General features: G+C 41.1%; 19 pseudogenes; all 19 read right to left on the bottom strand.

Moving 5' to 3' along the window:
• Positions 1-1130: 1130 nt before the first annotated feature.
• LOC137113179 (5S ribosomal RNA) lies at positions 1131-1249 on the bottom strand (annotated as a pseudogene).
• An 867-nt stretch (positions 1250-2116) lies between these two features.
• On the bottom strand, positions 2117-2235 carry LOC137112483 (5S ribosomal RNA; annotated as a pseudogene).
• Positions 2236-3092: 857 nt separating this feature from the next.
• LOC137112888 (5S ribosomal RNA) lies at positions 3093-3211 on the bottom strand (annotated as a pseudogene).
• Positions 3212-4078: 867 nt separating this feature from the next.
• On the bottom strand, positions 4079-4197 carry LOC137112507 (5S ribosomal RNA; annotated as a pseudogene).
• Positions 4198-5776: 1579 nt separating this feature from the next.
• Positions 5777-5895, bottom strand: LOC137112624 (5S ribosomal RNA; annotated as a pseudogene).
• Positions 5896-6762: 867 nt separating this feature from the next.
• On the bottom strand, positions 6763-6881 carry LOC137112482 (5S ribosomal RNA; annotated as a pseudogene).
• Positions 6882-7737: 856 nt separating this feature from the next.
• Positions 7738-7856, bottom strand: LOC137112887 (5S ribosomal RNA; annotated as a pseudogene).
• Positions 7857-10147: 2291 nt separating this feature from the next.
• On the bottom strand, positions 10148-10266 carry LOC137112623 (5S ribosomal RNA; annotated as a pseudogene).
• An 867-nt stretch (positions 10267-11133) lies between these two features.
• On the bottom strand, positions 11134-11252 carry LOC137113178 (5S ribosomal RNA; annotated as a pseudogene).
• An 867-nt stretch (positions 11253-12119) lies between these two features.
• LOC137112698 (5S ribosomal RNA) lies at positions 12120-12228 on the bottom strand (annotated as a pseudogene).
• Positions 12229-13095: 867 nt separating this feature from the next.
• Positions 13096-13214, bottom strand: LOC137112481 (5S ribosomal RNA; annotated as a pseudogene).
• An 857-nt stretch (positions 13215-14071) lies between these two features.
• LOC137112480 (5S ribosomal RNA) lies at positions 14072-14190 on the bottom strand (annotated as a pseudogene).
• A 1579-nt stretch (positions 14191-15769) lies between these two features.
• Positions 15770-15888, bottom strand: LOC137112622 (5S ribosomal RNA; annotated as a pseudogene).
• An 867-nt stretch (positions 15889-16755) lies between these two features.
• Positions 16756-16874, bottom strand: LOC137112479 (5S ribosomal RNA; annotated as a pseudogene).
• Positions 16875-17730: 856 nt separating this feature from the next.
• Positions 17731-17849, bottom strand: LOC137112885 (5S ribosomal RNA; annotated as a pseudogene).
• A 2291-nt stretch (positions 17850-20140) lies between these two features.
• On the bottom strand, positions 20141-20259 carry LOC137112477 (5S ribosomal RNA; annotated as a pseudogene).
• A 1559-nt stretch (positions 20260-21818) lies between these two features.
• Positions 21819-21936, bottom strand: LOC137112660 (5S ribosomal RNA; annotated as a pseudogene).
• Positions 21937-22792: 856 nt separating this feature from the next.
• On the bottom strand, positions 22793-22911 carry LOC137112476 (5S ribosomal RNA; annotated as a pseudogene).
• Positions 22912-23767: 856 nt separating this feature from the next.
• On the bottom strand, positions 23768-23886 carry LOC137112884 (5S ribosomal RNA; annotated as a pseudogene).
• Between the last annotated feature and the right edge of the window lie 1150 nt (positions 23887-25036).

Genomic DNA, 25036 nt, shown 5'->3' with positions numbered 1-25036 from the left:
AAAAGAAAACCCAAAAAAGTTCAAAAACTAGAAAAACCACAAAAAATAAAGGCGCCCCCGAACGGAGAAACTCCGCCGGGGGGTTTCATAAAAATAATGAATACAAACTCAAACGCACTACACTGGATAGGCAAAACACTAATACGAAAACGAAAAATGCACGTCAAACGCGAAGCAGCTCACATACGTGTCCCTTCCTGAAAGCACACTGACTCAGAAAGACCATACCCCTGTCCTCCTCCAATCGGGCGCTTAGAGAGCGGTGTGGCCGTAAGCTGCATTTGACATCATCAACAGCTCTTAAAAACGCTGGAGAAGCAGAATGCATGACACTTGCTAAGAAGAAGATAAATGTGGCAAAGTACAAAGTACTATAACTGTACTGGTCTGTTACGCCCCTGTCTAGGGGTTCAGGGTGCAACATACAAAGATAAATTAGTATGTTCCCTCTCTGATCCCCAAACCAAAATCCAGGATCGAGATGTTCCAACAGAATGATATTTATTTTAAACGAAAGAAAGTGTCAAACAAAAAATGACACAACTCAGGGCGAACCAAGGCCAACATAATAAACAAAATAAGCCATTTCCCACAGAAAGTGCTAGCTAGCCTGATAGAAATAAACAAACCAAAAGACAGTCGCTAACCCTAACTCCCTAATGTGAAAACAGTCCAAAGAAAATGGCTGTTCACCCCTACAGATTTAATACTATTTACAAAATATACAATTTATAAACAAAACCACGGCACAAAACCTAACAATTCAAAAATGCTAAATAAGGTTTGGAAACCAAGAACAGCAAACAGGTGCTGATTCCAGAAAGAGCCTCGCTAGCTGTTGGGAACCGTACTTTTAAAACTCCAGGAAGTGTAGGATGGACCAATCAGCTTCCTGTACTTCCCCCAAATCTGGCCAATCAGGCAGGCCACCTATAAGAACAAGAAAATAAAAACAACACATATGGCCAGGACCGTAACATGGTCTACTAGTAATGAAGCACGATGGTTGGCAAACCAATCAAGTAGCAAAACAGCAATGAAAGAACAAAATTTGATGAAAATATAGCACAATTTCTATGAATAAATAGGCAGTAACACCAGCTTGTGCTGCCCGTAAACCCAAGCAAAAAAGCTTACAGCACCTGGTATTCCCAGGCGGTCTTCCTACCAAGTACTAACCAGGCCCGGCTCTATTTGGCTGCCGAGATCGGACGAGATCGGGCGCTTAGAGAGCGGTTTTGCCGTAAGCTGCATTTGACATCATCAACAGCTCTTAAAAACACTGGAGAAGCAGAATGCATGACACTTGCTAAGAAGAAGACAAATGTGGCAAAGTACAAAGTACTATAACTGTACTGGTCTGTTACGCCCCTGTCCAGGGGGTCAGGGTGCAACATACAAAGATAAATTAGCATGTTCCCTCTCCGATCCCCAAACCAAAATCCAGGATCGAGATGTTCCAACAGAATGATATTTATTTTAAACGAAAGAAAGTGTCAAACAAAACATGACACTACAACTCAGGGCGAACCAAGGCCAACATAATAAACAAAATAAGCCATTTCCCACAGAAAGCGCTAGCTAGCCTGATAGAAATAAACAAACCAAAAGACAGTCGCTAACCCTAACTCCCTAATGTGAAAAAAAGAGAAAACAATCAAAAGAAAATGGCTGTTCACCCCTACAGATTTAATACTATTTACAAAATATACAATTTATAAACAAAACCACGGCACAAAACCTAACAATTCAAAAATGCTAAATAAGGTTTGGAAACCAAGAACAGCAAACAGGTGCTGATGCCAGAAGGAGCCTCGCTAGCTGTTGGGAACCGTACTTTTAAAACTCCAGGAAGTGTAGGATGGACCAATCAGCTTCCTGTACTGCCCCCCAATCCGGCCAATCAGGCAGGGCACCTATAAGAACAAGAAAATAAAAACAACACATATGGCCAGGACCGTAACATGGTCTACTAGTAATGAAGCACGATGGTTGACAAACCAATAAAGTAGCAAAACAGTAATGAAAGAACAAAATTTGATGAAAATATAGAACAATTTCTATGAATAAATAGGCAGTAACACCAGCTTGTGCTGCCCGTAAACCCAAGCAAAAAAGCTTACAGCACCTGGTATTCCCACGCGGTCTTCCTACCAAGTACTAACCAGGCCCGGCTCTATTTGGCTGCCAAGATCGGACGAGATCGGGCGCTTAGAGAGCGGTGTGGCCGTAAGCTGCATTTGACATCGTCAACAGCTCTTAAAAACGCTGGAGAAGCAGAATGCATGACACTTGCTAAGAAGAAGATAAATGTGGCAAAGTACAAAGTACTATAACTGTACTGGTCTGTTACGCCCCTGTCAAGGGGGTCAGGGTGCAACATACAAAGATAAATTAGCATGTTCCCTCTCCGATCCCCAAACCAAAATCCAGGATCGAGATGTTCCAACAGAATGATATTTATTTTAAACGAAAGAAAGTGTCAAACAAAACATGACACTACAACTCAGGGCGAACCAAGGCCAACATAATAAACAAAATAAGCCATTTCCCACAGAAAGTGCTAGCTAGCCTGATAGAAATAAACAAACCAAAAGACAGTCGCTAACCCTAACTCCCAAATGTGAAAACAATCCAAAGAAAATGGCAGTTCACCCCTACAGATTTAATACTATTTACAAAATATACAATTTATAAACAAAACCACGGCATAAAACCTAACAATTCAAAAATGCTAAATAAGGTTTGGAAACCAAGAACAGCAAACAGGTGCTGCTGCCAGAAAGAGCCTCGCTAGCTGTTGGGAACCGTACTTTTAAAACTCCAGGAAGTGTAGGATGGACCAATCAGCTTCCTGTACTGCCCCTCAATCCGGCCAATCAGGCAGGGCACCTATAAGAACGAGAAAATAAAAACAACACATATGGCCAGGACCGTAACATGGTCTACTAGTAATGAAGCACGATGGTTGAAAAACCAATAAAGTAGCAAAACAGCAATGAAAGAACAAAATTTGATGAAAATATAGAACAATTTCTATGAATAAATAGGCAGTAACACCAGCTTGTGCTGCCCGTAAACCCAAGCAAAAAAGCTTACAGCACCTGGTATTCCCAGGCGGTCTTCCTACCAAGTACTAACCAGGCCCGGCTCTATTTGGCTGCCGAGATCGGACGAGATCGGGCGCTTAGAGAGCGGTGTGGCCGTAAGCTGCATTTGACATCGTCAACAGCTCTTAAAAACGCTGGAGAAGCAGAATGCATGACACTTGCTAAGAAGAAGATAAATGTGGCAAAGTACAAAGTACTATAACTGTACTGGTCTGTTACGCCCCTGTCCAGGGGGTCAGGGTGCAACATACAAAGATAAATTAGCATGTTCCCTCTCCGATCCCCAAACCAAAATCCAGTATCGAGATGTTCCAACAGAATGATATTTATTTTAAACGAAAGAAAGTGTCAAACAAAACATGACACTACAACTCAGGGCGAACCAAGGCCAACATAATAAACAAAATAAGCCATTTCCCACAGAAAGTGCTAGCTAGCCTGATAGAAATAAACAAACCAAAAGACAGTCGCTAACCCTAACTCCCTAATGTGAAAACAAGAGAAAACAATCAAAAGAAAATGGCTGTTCACCCCTACAGATTTAATACGAATTACAAAATATACAATTTATAAACAAAACCACGGCACAAAACCTAACAATTCAAAAATGCTAAATAAGGTTTGGAAACCAAGAACAGCAAACAGGTGTTACTGCCAGAAAGAGCCTCGCTAGCTGTTGGGAACCGTACTTTTAAAACTCCAGGAAGTGTAGGATGGACCAATCAGCTTCCTGTACTGCCCCCCAATCCGGCCAATCAGGCAGGGCACCTATAAGAACAACAAAATAAAAACAACACATATGGCCAGGACCGTAACATGGTCTACTAGTAATGAAGCACGATGGTTGAAAAACCAATAAAGTAGCAAAACAGCAATGAAAGAACAAAATTTGATGAAAATATAGCACAATTTCTATGAATAAATAGGCAGTAACACCAGCTTGTGCTGCCCGTAAACCCAAGCAAAAAAGCTTACAGCACCTGGTATTCCCACGCGGTCTTCCTACCAAGTACTAACCAGGCCCGGCTCTATTTGGCTGCCGAGATCGGACAAGATCGGGCGCTTAGAGAGCGGTGTGGCCGTAAGCTGCATTTGACATCATCAACAGCTCTTAAAAACGCTGGAGAAGCAGAATGCATGACACTTGCTAAGAAGAAAATAAATGTGGCAAAGTACAAAGTACTATAACTGTACTGGTCTGTTACGCCCCTGTCCAGGGGGTCAGGGTGCAACATACAAAGATAAATTAGCATGTTCCCTCTCCGATCCCCAAACCAAAATCCAGGATCGAGATGTTCCAACAGAATGATATTTATTTTAAACGAAAGAAAGTGTCAAACAAAACATGACACTACAACTCAGGGCGAACCAAGGCCAACATAATAAACAAAATAAGCCATTTCCCACAGAAAGTGCTAGCTAGCCTGATAGAAATAAACAAACCAAAAGACAGTCGCTAACCCTAACTCCCTAATGTGAAAACAAGAGAAAACAATCAAAAGAAAATGGCTGTTCACCCCTACAGATTTAATACGAATTACAAAATATACAATTTATAAACAAAACCACGGCACAAAACCTAACAATTCAAAAATGCTAAATAAGGTTTGGAAACCAAGAACAGCAAACAGGTGTTGCTGCCAGAAAGAGCCTCGCTAGCTGTTGGGAACCGTACTTTTAAAACTCCAGGAAGTGTAGGATGGACCAATCAGCTTCCTGTACTGCCCCCCAACCCGGCCAATCAGGCAGGGCACCTATAAGAACAACAAAATAAAAACAACACATATGGCCAGGACCGTAACATGGTCTACTAGTAATGAAGCACGATGGTTGAAAAACCAATAAAGTAGCAAAACAGCAATGAAAGAACAAAATTTGATGAAATTTGATATTACTATAACTGTACTGGTCTGTTACGCCCCTGTCCAGGGGGTCAGGGTGCAACATACAAAGATAAATTAGCATGTTCCCTCTCCGATCCCCAAACCAAAATCCAGTATCGAGATGTTCCAACAGAATGATATTTATTTTAAACGAAAGAAAGTGTCAAACAAAACATGACACTACAATTCAGGGCGAACCAAGGCCAACATAATAAACAAAATAAGCCATTTCCCACAGAAAGTGCTAGCTAGCCTGATAGAAATAAACAAACCAAAAGACAGTCGCTAACCCTAACTCCCTAATGTGAAAACAAGAGAAAACAATCAAAAGAAAATGGCTGTTCACCCCTACAGATTTAATACGAATTACAAAATATACAATTTATAAACAAAACCACGGCACAAAACCTAACAATTCAAAAATGCTAAATAAGGTTTGGAAACCAAGAACAGCAAACAGGTGCTGCTGCCAGAAAGAGCCTCGCTAGCTGTTGGGAACCGTACTTTTAAAACTCCAGGAAGTGTAGGATGGACCAATCAGCTTCCTGTACTGCCCCTCAATCCGGCCAATCAGGCAGGGCACCTATAAGAACAACAAATCAAAAACAACACATATGGCCAGGACCGTAACATGGTCTACTAGTAATGAAGCACGATGGTTGACAAACCAATAAAGTAGCAAAACAGCAATGAAAGAACAAAATTTGATGAAAATATAGAACAATTTCTATGAATAAATAGGCAGTAACACCAGCTTGTGCTGCCCGTAAACCCAAGAAAAAAAGCTTACAGCACCTGGTATTCCCAGGCAGTCTTCCTACCAAGTACTAACCAGGCCCGGCTCTATTTGGCTGCCGAGATCGGACGAGATCGGGCGCTTAGAGAGCTGTGTGGCCGTAAGCTGCATTTGACATCATCAACAGCTCTTAAAAACGCTGGAGAAGCAGAATGCATGACACTTGCTAAGAAGAAGATAAATGTGGCAATGTACAAAGTACTATAACTGTACTGGTCTGTTACGCCCCTGTCTAGGGGGTCAGGGTGCAACATACAAAGATAAATTAGCATGTTCCCTCTCCGATCCCCAAACCAAAATCCAGTATCGAGATGTTCCAACAGAATGATATTTATTTTAAACGAAAGAAAGTGTCAAACAAAACATGACACTACAACTCAGGGCGAACCAAGGCCAACATAATAAACAAAATAAGCCATTTCCCACAGAAAGTGCTAGCTAGCCTGATAGAAATAAACAATCCAAAAGACAGTCGCTAACCCTAACTCCCTAATGTGAAAACAAGAGAAAACAATCAAAAGAAAATGGCTGTTCACCCCTACAGATTTAATACTATTTACAAAATATACAATTTATAAACAAAACCACGGCATAAAACCTAACAATTCAAAAATGCTAAATAAAGTTTGGAAACCAAGAACAGCAAACAGGTGCTGCTGCCAGAAAGAGCCTCGCTAGCTGTTGGGAACCGTACTTTTAAAACTCCAGGAAGTGTAGGATGGACCAATCAGCTTCCTGTACTGCCCCCCAATCCGGCCAATCAGGCAGGGCACCTATAAGAACAAGAAAATAAAAACAACACATATGGCCAGGACCGTAACATGGTCTACTAGTAATGAAGCACGATGGTTGACAAACCAATAAAGTAGCAAAACAGAAATGAAAGAACAAAATTTGATGAAAATATAGAACAATTTCTATGAATAAATAGGCAGTAACACCAGCTTGTGCTGCCCGTAAACCCAAGCAAAAAAGCTTACAGCACCTGGTATTCCCACGCGGTCTTCCTACCAAGTACTAACCAGGCCCGGCTCTATTTGGCTGCCAAGATCGGACGAGATCGGGCGCTTAGAGAGCGGTGTGGCCGTAAGCTGCATTTGACATCGTCAACAGCTCTTAAAAACGCTGGAGAAGCAGAATGCATGACACTTGCTAAGAAGAAGATAAATGTGGCAAAGTACAAAGTACTATAACTGTACTGGTCTGTTACGCCCCTGTCAAGGGGGTCAGGGTGCAACATACAAAGATAAATTAGCATGTTCCCTCTCCGATCCCCAAACCAAAATCCAGGATCGAGATTTTCCAACAGAATGATATTTATTTTAAACGAAAGAAAGTGTCAAACAAAACATGACACTACAACTCAGAGCGAACCAAGGCCAACATAATAAACAAAATAAGCCATTTCCCACAGAAAGTGCTAGCTAGCCTGATAGAAATAAACAAACCAAAAGACAGTCGCTAACCCTAACTCCCAAAGTGAAAACAATCCAAAGAAAATGGCAGTTCACCCCTACAGATTTAATACTATTTACAAAATATACAATTTATAAACAAAACCACGGCATAAAACCTAACAATTCAAAAATGCTAAATAAGGTTTGGAAACCAAGAACAGCAAACAGGTGTTACTGCCAGAAAGAGCCTCGCTAGCTGTTGGGAACCGTACTTTTAAAACTCCAGGAAGTGTAGGATGGACCAATCAGCTTCCTGTACTGCCCCCCAATCCGGCCAATCAGGCAGGGCACCTATAAGAACAACAAAATAAAAACAACACATATGGCCAGGACCGTAACATGGTCTACTAGTAATGAAGCACGATGGTTGAAAAACCAATAAAGTAGCAAAACAGCAATGAAAGAACAAAATTTGATGAAAATATAGCACAATTTCTATGAATAAATAGGCAGTAACACCAGCTTGTGCTGCCCGTAAACCCAAGCAAAAAAGCTTACAGCACCTGGTATTCCCAGGCGGTCTTCCTACCAAGTACTAACCAGGCCCGGCTCTATTTGGCTGCCGAGATCGGACGAGATCGGGCGCTTAGAGAGCGGTGTGGCCGTAAGCTGCATTTGACATCATCAACAGCTCTTAAAAACGCTGGAGAAGCAGAATGCATGACACTTGCTAAGAAGAAAATAAATGTGGCAAAGTACAAAGTACTATAACTGTACTGGTCTGTTACGCCCCTGTCCAGGGGGTCAGGGTGCAACATACAAAGATAAATTAGCATGTTCCCTCTCCGATCCCCAAACCAAAATCCAGGATCGAGATGTTCCAACAGAATGATATTTATTTTAAACGAAAGAAAGTGTCAAACAAAACATGACACTACAACTCAGGGCGAACCAAGGCCAACATAATAAACAAAATAAGCCATTTCCCACAGAAAGTGCTAGCTAGCCTGATAGAAATAAACAAACCAAAAGACAGTCGCTAACCCTAACTCCCTAATGTGAAAACAAGAGAAAACAATCAAAAGAAAATGGCTGTTCACCCCTACAGATTTAATACGAATTACAAAATATACAATTTATAAACAAAACCACGGCACAAAACCTAACAATTCAAAAATGCTAAATAAGGTTTGGAAACCAAGAACAGCAAACAGGTGTTGCTGCCAGAAAGAGCCTCGCTAGCTGTTGGGAACCGTACTTTTAAAACTCCAGGAAGTGTAGGATGGACCAATCAGCTTCCTGTACTGCCCCCCAACCCGGCCAATCAGGCAGGGCACCTATAAGAACAACAAAATAAAAACAACACATATGGCCAGGACCGTAACATGGTCTACTAGTAATGAAGCACGATGGTTGACAAACCAATAAAGTAGCAAAACAGCAATGAAAGAACAAAATTTGATGAAATTTGATATTACTATAACTGTACTGGTCTGTTACGCCCCTGTCCAGGGGGTCAGGGTGCAACATACAAAGATAAATTAGCATGTTCCCTCTCCGATCCCCAAACCAAAATCCAGTATCGAGATGTTCCAACAGAATGATATTTATTTTAAACGAAAGAAAGTGTCAAACAAAACATGACACTACAACTCAGGGCGAACCAAGGCCAACATAATAAACAAAATAAGCCATTTCCCACAGAAAGTGCTAGCTAGCCTGATAGAAATAAACAAACCAAAAGACAGTCGCTAACCCTAACTCCCTAATGTGAAAACAAGAGAAAACAATCAAAAGAAAATGGCTGTTCACCCCTACAGATTTAATACGAATTACAAAATATACAATTTATAAACAAAACCACGGCACAAAACCTAACAATTCAAAAATGCTAAATAAGGTTTGGAAACCAAGAACAGCAAACAGGTGCTGCTGCCAGAAAGAGCCTCGCTAGCTGTTGGGAACCGTACTTTTAAAACTCCAGGAAGTGTAGGATGGACCAATCAGCTTCCTGTACTGCCCCTCAATCCTGCCAATCAGGCAGGGCACCTATAAGAACGAGAAAATAAAAACAACACATATGGCCAGGACCGTAACATGGTCTACTAGTAATGAAGCACGATGGTTGAAAAACCAATAACGTAGCAAAACAGCAATGAAAGAACAAAATTTGATGAAATTTGATATTACTATAACTGTACTGGTCTGTTACGCCCCTGTCCAGGGGGTCAGGGTGCAACATACAAAGATAAATTAGCATGTTCCCTCTCCGATCCCCAAACCAAAATCCAGTATCGAGATGTTCCAACAGAATGATATTTATTTTAAACGAAAGAAAGTGTCAAACAAAACATGACACTACAACTCAGGGCGAACCAAGGCCAACATAATAAACAAAATAAGCCATTTCCCACAGAAAGTGCTAGCTAGCCTGATAGAAATAAACAAACCAAAAGACAGTCGCTAACCCTAACTCCCTAATGTGAAAACAAGAGAAAACAATCAAAAGAAAATGGCTGTTCACCCCTACAGATTTAATACGAATTACAAAATATACAATTTATAAACAAAACCACGGCACAAAACCTAACAATTCAAAAATGCTAAATAAGGTTTGGAAACCAAGAACAGCAAACAGGTGCTGGTGCCAGAAAGAGCCTCGCTAGCTGTTGGGAACCGTACTTTTAAAACTCCAGGAAGTGTAGGATGGACCAATCAGCTTCCTGTACTGCCCCTCAATCCGGCCAATCAGGCAGGGCACCTATAAGAACAACAAATCAAAAACAACACATATGGCCAGGACCGTAACATGGTCTACTAGTAATGAAGCACGATGGTTGACAAACCAATAAAGTAGCAAAACAGCAATGAAAGAACAAAATTTGATGAAAATATAGAACAATTTCTATGAATAAATAGGCAGTAACACCAGCTTGTGCTGCCCGTAAACCCAAGAAAAAAAGCTTACAGCACCTGGTATTCCCAGGCAGTCTTCCTACCAAGTACTAACCAGGCCCGGCTCTATTTGGCTGCCGAGATCGGACGAGATCGGGCGCTTAGAGAGCTGTGTGGCCGTAAGCTGCATTTGACATCATCAACAGCTCTTAAAAACGCTGGAGAAGCAGAATGCATGACACTTGCTAAGAAGAAGATAAATGTGGCAAAGTACAAAGTACTATAACTGTACTGGTCTGTTACGCCCCTGTCAAGGGGGTCAGGGTGCAACATACAAAGATAAATTAGCATGTTCCCTCTCCGATCCCCAAACCAAAATCCAGGATCGAGATGTTCCAACAGAATGATATTTATTTTAAACGAAAGAAAGTGTCAAACAAAACATGACACTACAACTCAGGGCGAACCAAGGCCAACATAATAAACAAAATAAGCCATTTCCCACAGAAAGTGCTAGCTAGCCTGATAGAAATAAACAAACCAAAAGACAGTCGCTAACCCTAACTCCCTAATGTGAAAAAAAGAGAAAACAATCAAAAGAAAATGGCTGTTCACCCCTACAGATTTAATACTATTTACAAAATATACAATTTATAAACAAAACCACGGCACAAAACCTAACAATTCAAAAATGCTAAATAAGGTTTGGAAACCAAGAACAGCAAACAGGTGCTGATGCCAGAAGGAGCCTCGCTAGCTGTTGGGAACCGTACTTTTAAAACTCCAGGAAGTGTAGGATGGACCAATCAGCTTCCTGTACTACCCCTCAATCCGGCCAATCAGGCAGGGCACCTATAAGAACGACAAAATAAAAACAACACATATGGCCAGGACCGTAACATGGTCTACTAGTAATGAAGCACGATGGTTGACAAACCAATAAAGTAGCAAAACAGCAATGAAAGAACAAAATTTGATGAAAATATACAACAATTTCTATGAATAAATAGGCAGTAACACCAGTTTGTGCTGCCCGTAAACCCAAGTAAAAAAGCTTACAGCACCTGGTATTCCCAGGCGGTCTTCCTACCAAGTACTAACCAGGCCCGGCTCTATTTGGCTGCCGAGATCGGACGAGATCGGGCGCTTAGAGAGCGGTTTTGCCGTAAGCTGCATTTGACATCATCAACAGCTCTTAAAAACACTGGAGAAGCAGAATGCATGACACTTGCTAAGAAGAAGACAAATGTGGCAAAGTACAAAGTACTATAACTGTACTGGTCTGTTACGCCCCTGTCCAGGGGGTCAGGGTGCAACATACAAAGATAAATTAGCATGTTCCCTCTCCGATCCCCAAACCAAAATCCAGGATCGAGATGTTCCAACAGAATGATATTTATTTTAAACGAAAGAAAGTGTCAAACAAAACATGACACTACAACTCAGGGCGAACCAAGGCCAACATAATGAACAAAATAAGCCATTTCCCACAGAAAGTGCTAGCTAGCCTGATAGAAATAAACAAACCAAAAGACAGTCGCTAACCCTAACTCCCTAATGTGAAAAAAAGAGAAAACAATCAAAAGAAAATGGCTGTTCACCCCTACAGATTTAATACTATTTACAAAATATACAATTTATAAACAAAACCACGGCACAAAACCTAACAATTCAAAAATGCTAAATAAGGTTTGGAAACCAAGAACAGCAAACAGGTGCTGATGCCAGAAGGAGCCTCGCTAGCTGTTGGGAACCGTACTTTTAAAACTCCAGGAAGTGTAGGATGGACCAATCAGCTTCCTGTACTGCCCCTCAATCCGGCCAATCAGGCAGGGCACCTATAAGAACGACAAAATAAAAACAACACATATGGCCAGGACCGTAACATGGTCTACTAGTAATGAAGCACGATGGTTGACAAACCAATAAAGTAGCAAAACAGCAATGAAAGAACAAAATTTGATGAAAATATACAACAATTTCTATGAATAAATAGGCAGTAACACCAGTTTGTGCTGCCCGTAAACCCAAGTAAAAAAGCTTACAGCACCTGGTATTCCCAGGCGGTCTTCCTACCAAGTACTAACCAGGCCCGGCTCTATTTGGCTGCCGAGATCGGGCGCTTAGAGAGCGGTGTGGCCGTAAGCTGCATTTGACATCATCAACAGCTCTTAAAAACGCTGGAGAAGCAGAATGCATGACACTTGCTAAGAAGAAGATAAATGTGGCAAAGTACAAAGTACTATATCTGTACTGGTCTGTTACGCCCCTGTCCAGGGAGTCAGGGTGCAACATACAAAGATAAATTAGCATGTTCCCTCTCCGATCCCCAAACCAAAATCCAGTATCGAGATGTTCCAACAGAATGATATTTATTTTAAACGAAAGAAAGTGTCAAACAAAACATGACACTACAACTCAGGGCGAACCAAGGCCAACATAATAAACAAAATAAGCCATTTCCCACAGAAAGTGCTAGCTAGCCTGATAGAAATAAACAATCCAAAAGACAGTCGCTAACCCTAACTCCCTAATGTGAAAACAAGAGAAAACAATCAAAAGAAAATGGCTGTTCACCCCTACAGATTTAATACTATTTACAAAATATACAATTTATAAACAAAACCACGGCATAAAACCTAACAATTCAAAAATGCTAAATAAAGTTTGGAAACCAAGAACAGCAAACAGGTGCTGCTGCCAGAAAGAGCCTCGCTAGCTGTTGGGAACCGTACTTTTAAAACTCCAGGAAGTGTAGGATGGACCAATCAGCTTCCTGTACTGCCCCCCAATCCGGCCAATCAGGCAGGGCACCTATAAGAACAAGAAAATAAAAACAACACATATGGCCAGGACCGTAACATGGTCTACTAGTAATGAAGCACGATGGTTGACAAACCAATAAAGTAGCAAAACAGTAATGAAAGAACAAAATTTGATGAAAATATAGAACAATTTCTATGAATAAATAGGCAGTAACACCAGCTTGTGCTGCCCGTAAACCCAAGCAAAAAAGCTTACAGCACCTGGTATTCCCACGCGGTCTTCCTACCAAGTACTAACCAGGCCCGGCTCTATTTGGCTGCCAAGATCGGACGAGATCGGGCGCTTAGAGAGCGGTGTGGCCGTAAGCTGCATTTGACATCGTCAACAGCTCTTAAAAACGCTGGAGAAGCAGAATGCATGACACTTGCTAAGAAGAAGATAAATGTGGCAAAGTACAAAGTACTATAACTGTACTGGTCTGTTACGCCCCTGTCAAGGGGGTCAGGGTGCAACATACAAAGATAAATTAGCATGTTCCCTCTCCGATCCCCAAACCAAAATCCAGGATCGAGATGTTCCAACAGAATGATATTTATTTTAAACGAAAGAAAGTGTCAAACAAAACATGACACTACAACTCAGGGCGAACCAAGGCCAACATAATAAACAAAATAAGCCATTTCCCACAGAAAGTGCTAGCTAGCCTGATAGAAATAAACAAACCAAAAGACAGTCGCTAACCCTAACTCCCAAATGTGAAAACAATCCAAAGAAAATGGCAGTTCACCCCTACAGATTTAATACTATTTACAAAATATACAATTTATAAACAAAACCACGGCACAAAACCTAACAATTCAAAAATGCTAAATAAGGTTTGGAAACCAAGAACAGCAAACAGGTGCTGCTGCCAGAAAGAGCCTCGCTAGCTGTTGGGAACCGTACTTTTAAAACTCCAGGAAGTGTAGGATGGACCAATCAGCTTCCTGTACTGCCCCCCAATCCGGCCAATCAGGCAGGGCACCTATAAGAACAAGAAAATAAAAACAACACATATGGCCAGGACCGTAACATGGTCTACTAGTAATGAAGCACGATGGTTGACAAACCAATAAAGTAGCAAAACAGTAATGAAAGAACAAAATTTGATGAAAATATAGAACAATTTCTATGAATAAATAGGCAGTAACACCAGCTTGTGCTGCCCGTAAACCCAAGCAAAAAAGCTTACAGCACCTGGTATTCCCACGCGGTCTTCCTACCAAGTACTAACCAGGCCCGGCTCTATTTGGCTGCCAAGATCGGACGAGATCGGGCGCTTAGAGAGCGGTGTGGCCGTAAGCTGCATTTGACATCGTCAACAGCTCTTAAAAACGCTGGAGAAGCAGAATGCATGACACTTGCTAAGAAGAAGATAAATGTGGCAAAGTACAAAGTACTATAACTGTACTGGTCTGTTACGCCCCTGTCAAGGGGGTCAGGGTGCAACATACAAAGATAAATTAGCATGTTCCCTCTCCGATCCCCAAACCAAAATCCAGGATCGAGATGTTCCAACAGAATGATATTTATTTTAAACGAAAGAAAGTGTCAAACAAAACATGACACTACAACTCAGGGCGAACCAAGGCCAACATAATAAACAAAATAAGCCATTTCCCACAGAAAGTGCTAGCTAGCCTGATAGAAATAAAAAAACCAAAAGACAGTCGCTAACCCTAACTCCCTAATGTGAAAACAAGAGAAAACAATCAAAAGAAAATGGCTGTTCACCCCTACAGATTTAATACGAATTACAAAATATACAATTTATAAACAAAACCACGGCACAAAACCTAAGAATTCAAAAATGCTAAATAAGGTTTGGAAACCAAGAACAGCAAACAGGTGCTGCTGCCAGAAAGAGCCTCGCTAGCTGTTGGGAACCGTACTTTTAAAACTCCAGGAAGTGTAGGATGGACCAATCAGCGTCCTGTACTGCCCCCCAACCCGGCCAATCAGGCAGGGCACCTATAAGAACAACAAAATAAAAACAACACATATGGCCAGGACCGTAACATGGTCTACTAGTAATGAAGCACGATGGTTGAAAAACCAATAAAGTAGCAAAACAGCAATGAAAGAACAAAATTTGATGAAATTTGATATTACTATAACTGTACTGGTCTGTTACGCCCCTGTCCAGGGGGTCAGGGTGCAACATACAAAGATAAATTAGCATGTTCCCTCTCCGATCCCCAAACCAAAATCCAGGATCGAGATGTTCCAACAGAATGATATTTATTTTAAACGAAAGAAAGTGTCAAACAAAACATGACACTACAACTCAGGGCGAACCAAGGCCAACATAATAAACAAAATAAGCCATTTCCCACAGAAAGTGCTAGCTAGCCTGATAGAAATAAACAAACCAAAAGACAGTCGCTAACCCTAACTCCCTAATGTGAAAACAAGAGAAAACAATCAAAAGAAAATGGCTGTTCACCCCTACAGATTTAATACGAATTACAAAATATACAATTTATAAACAAAACCACGGCACAAAACCTAAGAATTCAAAAATGCTAAATAAGGTTTGGAAACCAAGAACAGCAAACAGGTGCTGCTGCCAGAAAGAGCCTCGCTAGCTGTTGGGAACCGTACTTTTAAAACTCCAGGAAGTGTAGGATGGACCAATCAGCTTCCTGTACTGCCCCTCAATCCGGCCAATCAGGCAGGGCACCTATAAGAACAACAAATCAAAAACAACACATATGGCCAGGACCGTAACATGGTCTACTAGTAATGAAGCACGATGGTTGACAAACCAATAAAGTAGCAAAACAGCAATGAAAGAACAAAATTTGATGAAAATATAGAACAATTTCTATGAATAAATAGGCAGTAACACCAGCTTGTGCTGCCCGTAAACCCAAGAAAAAAAGCTTACAGCACCTGGTATTCCCAGGCAGTCTTCCTACCAAGTACTAACCAGGCCCGGCTCTATTTGGCTGCCGAGATCGGACGAGATCGGGCGCTTAGAGAGCTGTGTGGCCGTAAGCTGCATTTGACATCATCAACAGCTCTTAAAAACGCTGGAGAAGCAGAATGCATGACACTTGCTAAGAAGAAGATAAATGTGGCAAAGTACAAAGTACTATAACTGTACTGGTCTGTTACGCCCCTGTCTAGGGGGTCAGGGTGCAACATACAAAGATAAATTAGCATGTTCCCTCTCCGATCCCCAAACCAAAATCCAGTATCGAGATGTTCCAACAGAATGATATTTATTTTAAACGAAAGAAAGTGTCAAACAAAACATGACACTACAACTCAGGGCGAACCAAGGCCAACATAATAAACAAAATAAGCCATTTCCCACAGAAAGTGCTAGCTAGCCTGATAGAAATAAACAATCCAAAAGACAGTCGCTAACCCTAACTCCCTAATGTGAAAACAAGAGAAAACAATCAAAAGAAAATGGCTGTTCACCCCTACAGATTTAATACTATTTACAAAATATACAATTTATAAACAAAACCACGGCATAAAACCTAACAATTCAAAAATGCTAAATAAAGTTTGGAAACCAAGAACAGCAAACAGGTGCTGCTGCCAGAAAGAGCCTCGCTAGCTGTTGGGAACCGTACTTTTAAAACTCCAGGAAGTGTAGGATGGACCAATCAGCTTCCTGTACTGCCCCCCAATCCGGCCAATCAGGCAGGGCACCTATAAGAACAAGAAAATAAAAACAACACATATGGCCAGGACCGTAACATGGTCTACTAGTAATGAAGCACGATGGTTGACAAACCAATAAAGTAGCAAAACAGAAATGAAAGAACAAAATTTGATGAAAATATAGAACAATTTCTATGAATAAATAGGCAGTAACACCAGCTTGTGCTGCCCGTAAACCCAAGCAAAAAAGCTTACAGCACCTGGTATTCCCACGCGGTCTTCCTACCAAGTACTAACCAGGCCCGGCTCTATTTGGCTGCCAAGATCGGACGAGATCGGGCGCTTAGAGAGCGGTGTGGCCGTAAGCTGCATTTGACATCGTCAACAGCTCTTAAAAACGCTGGAGAAGCAGAATGCATGACACTTGCTAAGAAGAAGATAAATGTGGCAAAGTACAAAGTACTATAACTGTACTGGTCTGTTACGCCCCTGTCAAGGGGGTCAGGGTGCAACATACAAAGATAAATTAGCATGTTCCCTCTCCGATCCCCAAACCAAAATCCAGGATCGAGATGTTCCAACAGAATGATATTTATTTTAAACGAAAGAAAGTGTCAAACAAAACATGACACTACAATTCAGAGCGAACCAAGGCCAACATAATAAACAAAATAAGCCATTTCCCACAGAAAGTGCTAGCTAGCCTGATAGAAATAAACAAACCAAAAGACAGTCGCTAACCCTAACTCCCAAAGTGAAAACAATCCAAAGAAAATGGCAGTTCACCCCAACAGATTTAATACTATTTACAAAATATACAATTTATAAACAAAACCACGGCATAAAACCTAACAATTCAAAAATGCTAAATAAGGTTTGGAAACCAAGAACAGCAAACAGGTGTTACTGCCAGAAAGAGCCTCGCTAGCTGTTGGGAACCGTACTTTTAAAACTCCAGGAAGTGTAGGATGGACCAATCAGCTTCCTGTACTGCCCCCCAATCCGGCCAATCAGGCAGGGCACCTATAAGAACAACAAAATAAAAACAACACATATGGCCAGGACCGTAACATGGTCTACTAGTAATGAAGCACGATGGTTGAAAAACCAATAAAGTAGCAAAACAGCAATGAAAGAACAAAATTTGATGAAAATATAGCACAATTTCTATGAATAAATAGGCAGTAACACCAGCTTGTGCTGCCCGTAAACCCAAGCAAAAAAGCTTACAGCACCTGGTATTCCCAGGCGGTCTTCCTACCAAGTACTAACCAGGCCCGGCTCTATTTGGCTGCCGAGATCGGACGAGATCGGGCGCTTAGAGAGCGGTGTGGCCGTAAGCTGCATTTGACATCATCAACAGCTCTTAAAAACGCTGGAGAAGCAGAATGCATGACACTTGCTAAGAAGAAAATAAATGTGGCAAAGTACAAAGTACTATAACTGTACTGGTCTGTTACGCCCCTGTCCAGGGGGTCAGGGTGCAACATACAAAGATAAATTAGCATGTTCCCTCTCCGATCCCCAAACCAAAATCCAGGATCGAGATGTTCCAACAGAATGATATTTATTTTAAACGAAAGAAAGTGTCAAACAAAACATGACACTACAACTCAGGGCGAACCAAGGCCAACATAATAAACAAAATAAGCCATTTCCCACAGAAAGTGCTAGCTAGCCTGATAGAAATAAACAAACCAAAAGACAGTCGCTAACCCTAACTCCCTAATGTGAAAACAAGAGAAAACAATCAAAAGAAAATGGCTGTTCACCCCTACAGATTTAATACGAATTACAAAATATACAATTTATAAACAAAACCACGGCACAAAACCTAACAATTCAAAAATGCTAAATAAGGTTTGGAAACCAAGAACAGCAAACAGGTGTTGCTGCCAGAAAGAGCCTCGCTAAATGTTGGGAACCGTACTTTTAAAACTCCAGGAAGTGTAGGATGGACCAATCAGCTTCCTGTACTGCCCCCCAACCCGGCCAATCAGGCAGGGCACCTATAAGAACAACAAAATAAAAACAACACATATGGCCAGGACCGTAACATGGTCTACTAGTAATGAAGCACGATGGTTGACAAACCAATAAAGTAGCAAAACAGCAATGAAAGAACAAAATTTGATGAAATTTGATATTACTATAACTGTACTGGTCTGTTACGCCCCTGTCCAGGGGGTCAGGGTGCAACATACAAAGATAAATTAGCATGTTCCCTCTCCGATCCCCAAACCAAAATCCAGTATCGAGATGTTCCAACAGAATGATATTTATTTTAAACGAAAGAAAGTGTCAAACAAAACATGACACTACAACTCAGGGCGAACCAAGGCCAACATAATAAACAAAATAAGCCATTTCCCACAGAAAGTGCTAGCTAGCCTGATAGAAATAAACAAACCAAAAGACAGTCGCTAACCCTAACTCCCTAATGTGAAAACAAGAGAAAACAATCAAAAGAAAATGGCTGTTCACCCCTACAGATTTAATACGAATTACAAAATATACAATTTATAAACAAAACCACGGCACAAAACCTAACAATTCAAAGATGCTAAATAAGGTTTGGAAACCAAGAACAGCAAACAGGTGCTGCTGCCAGAAAGAGCCTCGCTAGCTGTTGGGAACCGTACTTTTAAAACTCCAGGAAGTGTAGGATGGACCAATCAGCTTCCTGTACTGCCCCTCAATCCGGCCAATCAGGCAGGGCACCTATAAGAACGAGAAAATAAAAACAACACATATGGCCAGGACCGTAACATGGTCTACTAGTAATGAAGCACGATGGTTGAAAAACCAATAAAGTAGCAAAACAGCAATGAAAGAACAAAATTTGATGAAATTTGATATTACTATAACTGTACTGGTCTGTTACGCCCCTGTCCAGGGGGTCAGGGTGCAACATACAAAGATAAATTAGCATGTTCCCTCTCCGATCCCCAAACCAAAATCCAGTATCGAGATGTTCCAACAGAATGATATTTATTTTAAACGAAAGAAAGTGTCAAACAAAACATGACACTACAACTCAGGGCGAACCAAGGCCAACATAATAAACAAAATAAGCCATTTCCCACAGAAAGTGCTAGCTAGCCTGATAGAAATAAACAAACCAAAAGACAGTCGCTAACCCTAACTCCCTAATGTGAAAACAAGAGAAAACAATCAAAAGAAAATGGCTGTTCACTCCTACAGATTTAATACGAATTACAAAATATACAATTTATAAACAAAACCACGGCACAAAACCTAACAATTCAAAAATGCTAAATAAGGTTTGGAAACCAAGAACAGCAAACAGGTGCTGCTGCCAGAAAGAGCCTCGCTAGCTGTTGGGAACCGTACTTTTAAAACTCCAGGAAGTGTAGGATGGACCAATCAGCTTCCTGTACTGCCGCCCAATCCGGCCAATCAGGCAGGGCACCTATAAGAACAAGAAAATAAAAACAACACATATGGCCAGGACCGTAACATGGTCTACTAGTAATGAAGCACGATGGTTGACAAACCAATAAAGTAGCAAAACAGAAATGAAAGAACAAAATTTGATGAAAATATAGAACAATTTCTATGAATAAATAGGCAGTAACACCAGCTTGTGCTGCCCGTAAACCCAAGCAAAAAAGCTTACAGCACCTGGTATTCCCACGCGGTCTTCCTACCAAGTACTAACCAGGCCCGGCTCTATTTGGCTGCCAAGATCGGACGAGATCGGGCGCTTAGAGAGCGGTGTGGCCGTAAGCTGCATTTGACATCGTCAACAGCTCTTAAAAACGCTGGAGAAGCAGAATGCATGACACTTGCTAAGAAGAAGATAAATGTGGCAAAGTACAAAGTACTATAACTGTACTGGTCTGTTACGCCCCTGTCAAGGGGGTCAGGGTGCAACATACAAAGATAAATTAGCATGTTCCCTCTCCGATCCCCAAACCAAAATCCAGGATCGAGATGTTCCAACAGAATGATATTTATTTTAAACGAAAGAAAGTGTCAAACAAAACATGACACTACAACTCAGAGCGAACCAAGGCCAACATAATAAACAAAATAAGCCATTTCCCACAGAAAGTGCTAGCTAGCCTGATAGAAATAAACAAACCAAAAGACAGTCGCTAACCCTAACTCCCAAATGTGAAAACAATCCAAAGAAAATGGCAGTTCACCCCTACAGATTTAATACGAATTACAAAATATACAATTTATAAACAAAACCACGGCACAAAACCTAACAATTCAAAAATGCTAAATAAGGTTTGGAAACCAAGAACAGCAAACAGGTGTTGCTGCCAGAAAGAGCCTCGCTAGCTGTTGGGAACCGTACTTTTAAAACTCCAGGAAGTGTAGGATGGACCAATCAGCTTCCTGTACTGCCCCCCAACCCGGCCAATCAGGCAGGGCACCTATAAGAACAACAAAATAAAAACAACACATATGGCCAGGACCGTAACATGGTCTACTAGTAATGAAGCACGATGGTTGACAAACCAATAAAGTAGCAAAACAGCAATGAAAGAACAAAATTTGATGAAATTTGATATTACTATAACTGTACTGGTCTGTTACGCCCCTGTCCAGGGGGTCAGGGTGCAACATACAAAGATAAATTAGCATGTTCCCTCTCCGATCCCCAAACCAAAATCCAGTATCGAGATGTTCCAACAGAATGATATTTATTTTAAACGAAAGAAAGTGTCAAACAAAACATGACACTACAACTCAGGGCGAACCAAGGCCAACATAATAAACAAAATAAGCCATTTCCCACAGAAAGTGCTAGCTAGCCTGATAGAAATAAACAAACCAAAAGACAGTCGCTAACCCTAACTCCCTAATGTGAAAACTGTCCAAAGAAAATGGCAGTTCACCTCTACAGATTTAATACTATTTACAAAATATACAATTTATAGACAAAACCACGGCACAAAACCTAACAATTCAAAAATGCTAAATAAGGTTTGGAAACCAAGAACAGCAAACAGGTGCTGCTGCCAGAAAGAGCCTCGCTAGCTGTTGGGAACCGTACTTTTAAAACTCCAGGAAGTGTAGGATGGACCAATCAGCTTCCTGTACTGCCCCCCAATCCGGCCAATCAGGCAGGGCACCTATAAGAACAACAAAATAAAAACAACACATATGGCCAGGACCGTAACATGGTCTACTAGTAATGAAGCACGATGGTTGACAAACCAATAAAGTAGCAAAATAGCAATGAAAGAACAAAATTTGATGAAAATATGGAACAATTTCTATGAATAAATAGGCAGTAACACCAGCTTGTGCTGCCCGTAAACCCAAGCAAAAAAGCTTACAGCACCTGGTATTCCAGGCGGTCTTCCTACCAAGTACTAACCAGGCCCGGCTCTATTTGGCTGCCGAGATCGGACGAGATCGGGCGCTTAGAGAGCGGTGCGGCCGTAAGCTGCATTTGACATCATCAACAGCTCTTAAAAACGCTGGAGAAGCAGAATGCATGACATTCGCTAAGAAGAAGATAAATGTGGCAAAGTACAAAGTACTATAACTGTACTGGTCTGTTACGCCCCTGTCTAGGGGGTCAGGGTGCAACATACAAAGATAAATTAGCATGTTCCCTCTCCGATCCCCAAACCAAAATCCAGGATCGAGATGTTCCAACAGAATGATATTTATTTTAAACGAAAGAAAGTGTCAAACAAAACATGACACTACAACTCAGGGCGAACCAAGGCCAACATAATAAACAAAATAAGCTATTTCCCACAGAAAGTGCTAGCTAGCCTGATAGAAATAAACAAACCAAAAGACAGTCGCTAACCCTTACTCCCTAATGGGAAAACAGTCCAAGAAAATGGCAGTTCACCCCTACAGATTTAATACTATTTACAAAATATACAATTTATAAACAAAACCACGGCATAAAACCTAACAATTCAAAAATGCTAAATAAAGTTTGGAAACCAAGAACAGCAAACAGGTGCTGCTGCCAGAAAGAGCCTCGCTAGCTGTTGGGAACCGTACTTTTAAAACTCCAGGAAGTGTAGGATGGACCAATCAGCTTCCTGTACTGCCCCCCAATCCGGCCAATCAGGCAGGGCACCTATAAGAACAAGAAAATAAAAACAACACATATGGCCAGGACCGTAACATGGTCTACTAGTAATGAAGCACGATGGTTGACAAACCAATAAAGTAGCAAAACAGAAATGAAAGAACAAAATTTGATGAAAATATAGAACAATTTCTATGAATAAATAGGCAGTAACACCAGCTTGTGCTGCCCGTAAACCCAAGCAAAAAAGCTTACAGCACCTGGTATTCCCACGCGGTCTTCCTACCAAGTACTAACCAGGCCCGGCTCTATTTGGCTGCCAAGATCGGACGAGATCGGGCGCTTAGAGAGCGGTGTGGCCGTAAGCTGCATTTGACATCGTCAACAGCTCTTAAAAACGCTGGAGAAGCAGAATGCATGACACTTGCTAAGAAGAAGATAAATGTGGCAAAGTACAAACTACTATAACTGTACTGGTCTGTTACGCCCCTGTCAAGGGGGTCAGGGTGCAACATACAAAGATAAATTAGCATGTTCCCTCTCTGATCCCCAAACCAAAATCCAGGATCGAGATGTTCCAACAGAATGATATTTATTTTAAACGAAAGAAAGTGTCAAACAAAACATGACACTACAATTCAGAGCGAACCAAGGCCAACATAATAAACAAAATAAGCCATTTCCCACAGAAAGTGCTAGCTAGCCTGATAGAAATAAACAAACCAAAAGACAGTCGCTAACCCTAACTCCCAAAGTGAAAACAATCCAAAGAAAATGGCAGTTCAACCCAACAGATTTAATACTATTTACAAAATATACAATTTATAAACAAAACCACGGCATAAAACCTAATAATTCAAAAATGCTAAATAAGGTTTGTAAACCAAGAACAGCAAACAGGTGTTACTGCCAGAAAGAGCCTCGCTAGCTGTTGGGAACCGTACTTTTAAAACTCCAGGAAGTGTAGGATGGACCAATCAGCTTCCTGTACTGCCCCCCAATCCGGCCAATCAGGCAGGGCACCTATAAGAACAACAAAATAAAAACAACACATATGGCCAGGACCATAACATGGTCTACTAGTAATGAAGCACGATGGTTGAAAAACCAATAAAGTAGCAAAACAGCAATGAAAGAACAAAATTTGATGAAAATATAGCACAATTTCTATGAATAAATAGGCAGTAACACCAGCTTGTGCTGCCCGTAAACCCAAGCAAAAAAGCTTACAGCACCTGGTATTCCCAGGCGGTCTTCCTACCAAGTACTAACCAGGCCCGGCTCTATTTGGCTGCCGAGATCGGACGAGATCGGGCGCTTAGAGAGCGGTGTGGCCGTAAGCTGCATTTGACATCATCAACAGCTCTTAAAAACGCTGGAGAAGCAGAATGCATGACACTTGCTAAGAAGAAAATAAATGTGGCAAAGTACAAAGTACTATAACTGTACTGGTCTGTTACGCCCCTGTCCAGGGGGTCAGGGTGCAACATACAAAGATAAATTAGCATGTTCCCTCTCCGATCCCCAAACCAAAATCCAGGATCGAGATGTTCCAACAGAATGATATTTATTTTAAACGAAAGAAAGTGTCAAACAAAACATGACACTACAACTCAGGGCGAACCAAGGCCAACATAATAAACAAAATAAGCCATTTCCCACAGAAAGTGCTAGCTAGCCTGATAGAAATAAACAAACCAAAAGACAGTCGCTAACCCTAACTCCCTAATGTGAAAACAAGAGAAAACAATCAAAAGAAAATGGCTGTTCACCCCTACAGATTTAATACGAATTACAAAATATACAATTTATAAACAAAACCACGGCATAAAACCTAACAATTCAAAAATGCTAAATAAGGTTTGGAAACCAAGAACAGCAAACAGGTGTTGCTGCCAGAAAGAGCCTCGCTAGCTGTTGGGAACCGTACTTTTAAAACTCCTGGAAGTGTAGGATGGACCAATCAGCTTCCTGTACTGCCCCCCAACCCGGCCAATCAGGCAGGGCACCTATAAGAACAACAAAATAAAAACAACACATATGGCCAGGACCGTAACATGGTCTACTAGTAATGAAGCACGATGGTTGACAAACCAATAAAGTAGCAAAACAGCAATGAAAGAACAAAATTTGATGAAATTTGATATTACTATAACTGTACTGGTCTGTTACGCCCCTGTCCAGGGGGTCAGGGTGCAACATACAAAGATAAATTAGCATGTTCCCTCTCCGATCCCCAAACCAAAATCCAGTATCGAGATGTTCCAACAGAATGATATTTATTTTAAACGAAAGAAAGTGTCAAACAAAACATGACACTACAACTCAGGGCGAACCAAGGCCAACATAATAAACAAAATAAGCCATTTCCCACAGAAAGTGCTAGCTAGCCTGATAGAAATAAACAAACCAAAAGACAGTCGCTAACCCTAACTCCCTAATGTGAAAACAAGAGAAAACAATCAAAAGAAAATGGCTGTTCACCCCTACAG

This window comes from Channa argus, unplaced genomic scaffold, assembly GCF_033026475.1.
Source record: "Channa argus isolate prfri unplaced genomic scaffold, Channa argus male v1.0 Contig014, whole genome shotgun sequence".
NCBI lineage: Eukaryota > Metazoa > Chordata > Actinopteri > Anabantiformes > Channidae > Channa > Channa argus.
This window is presented reverse-complemented; position numbering and strand designations above follow the sequence as displayed.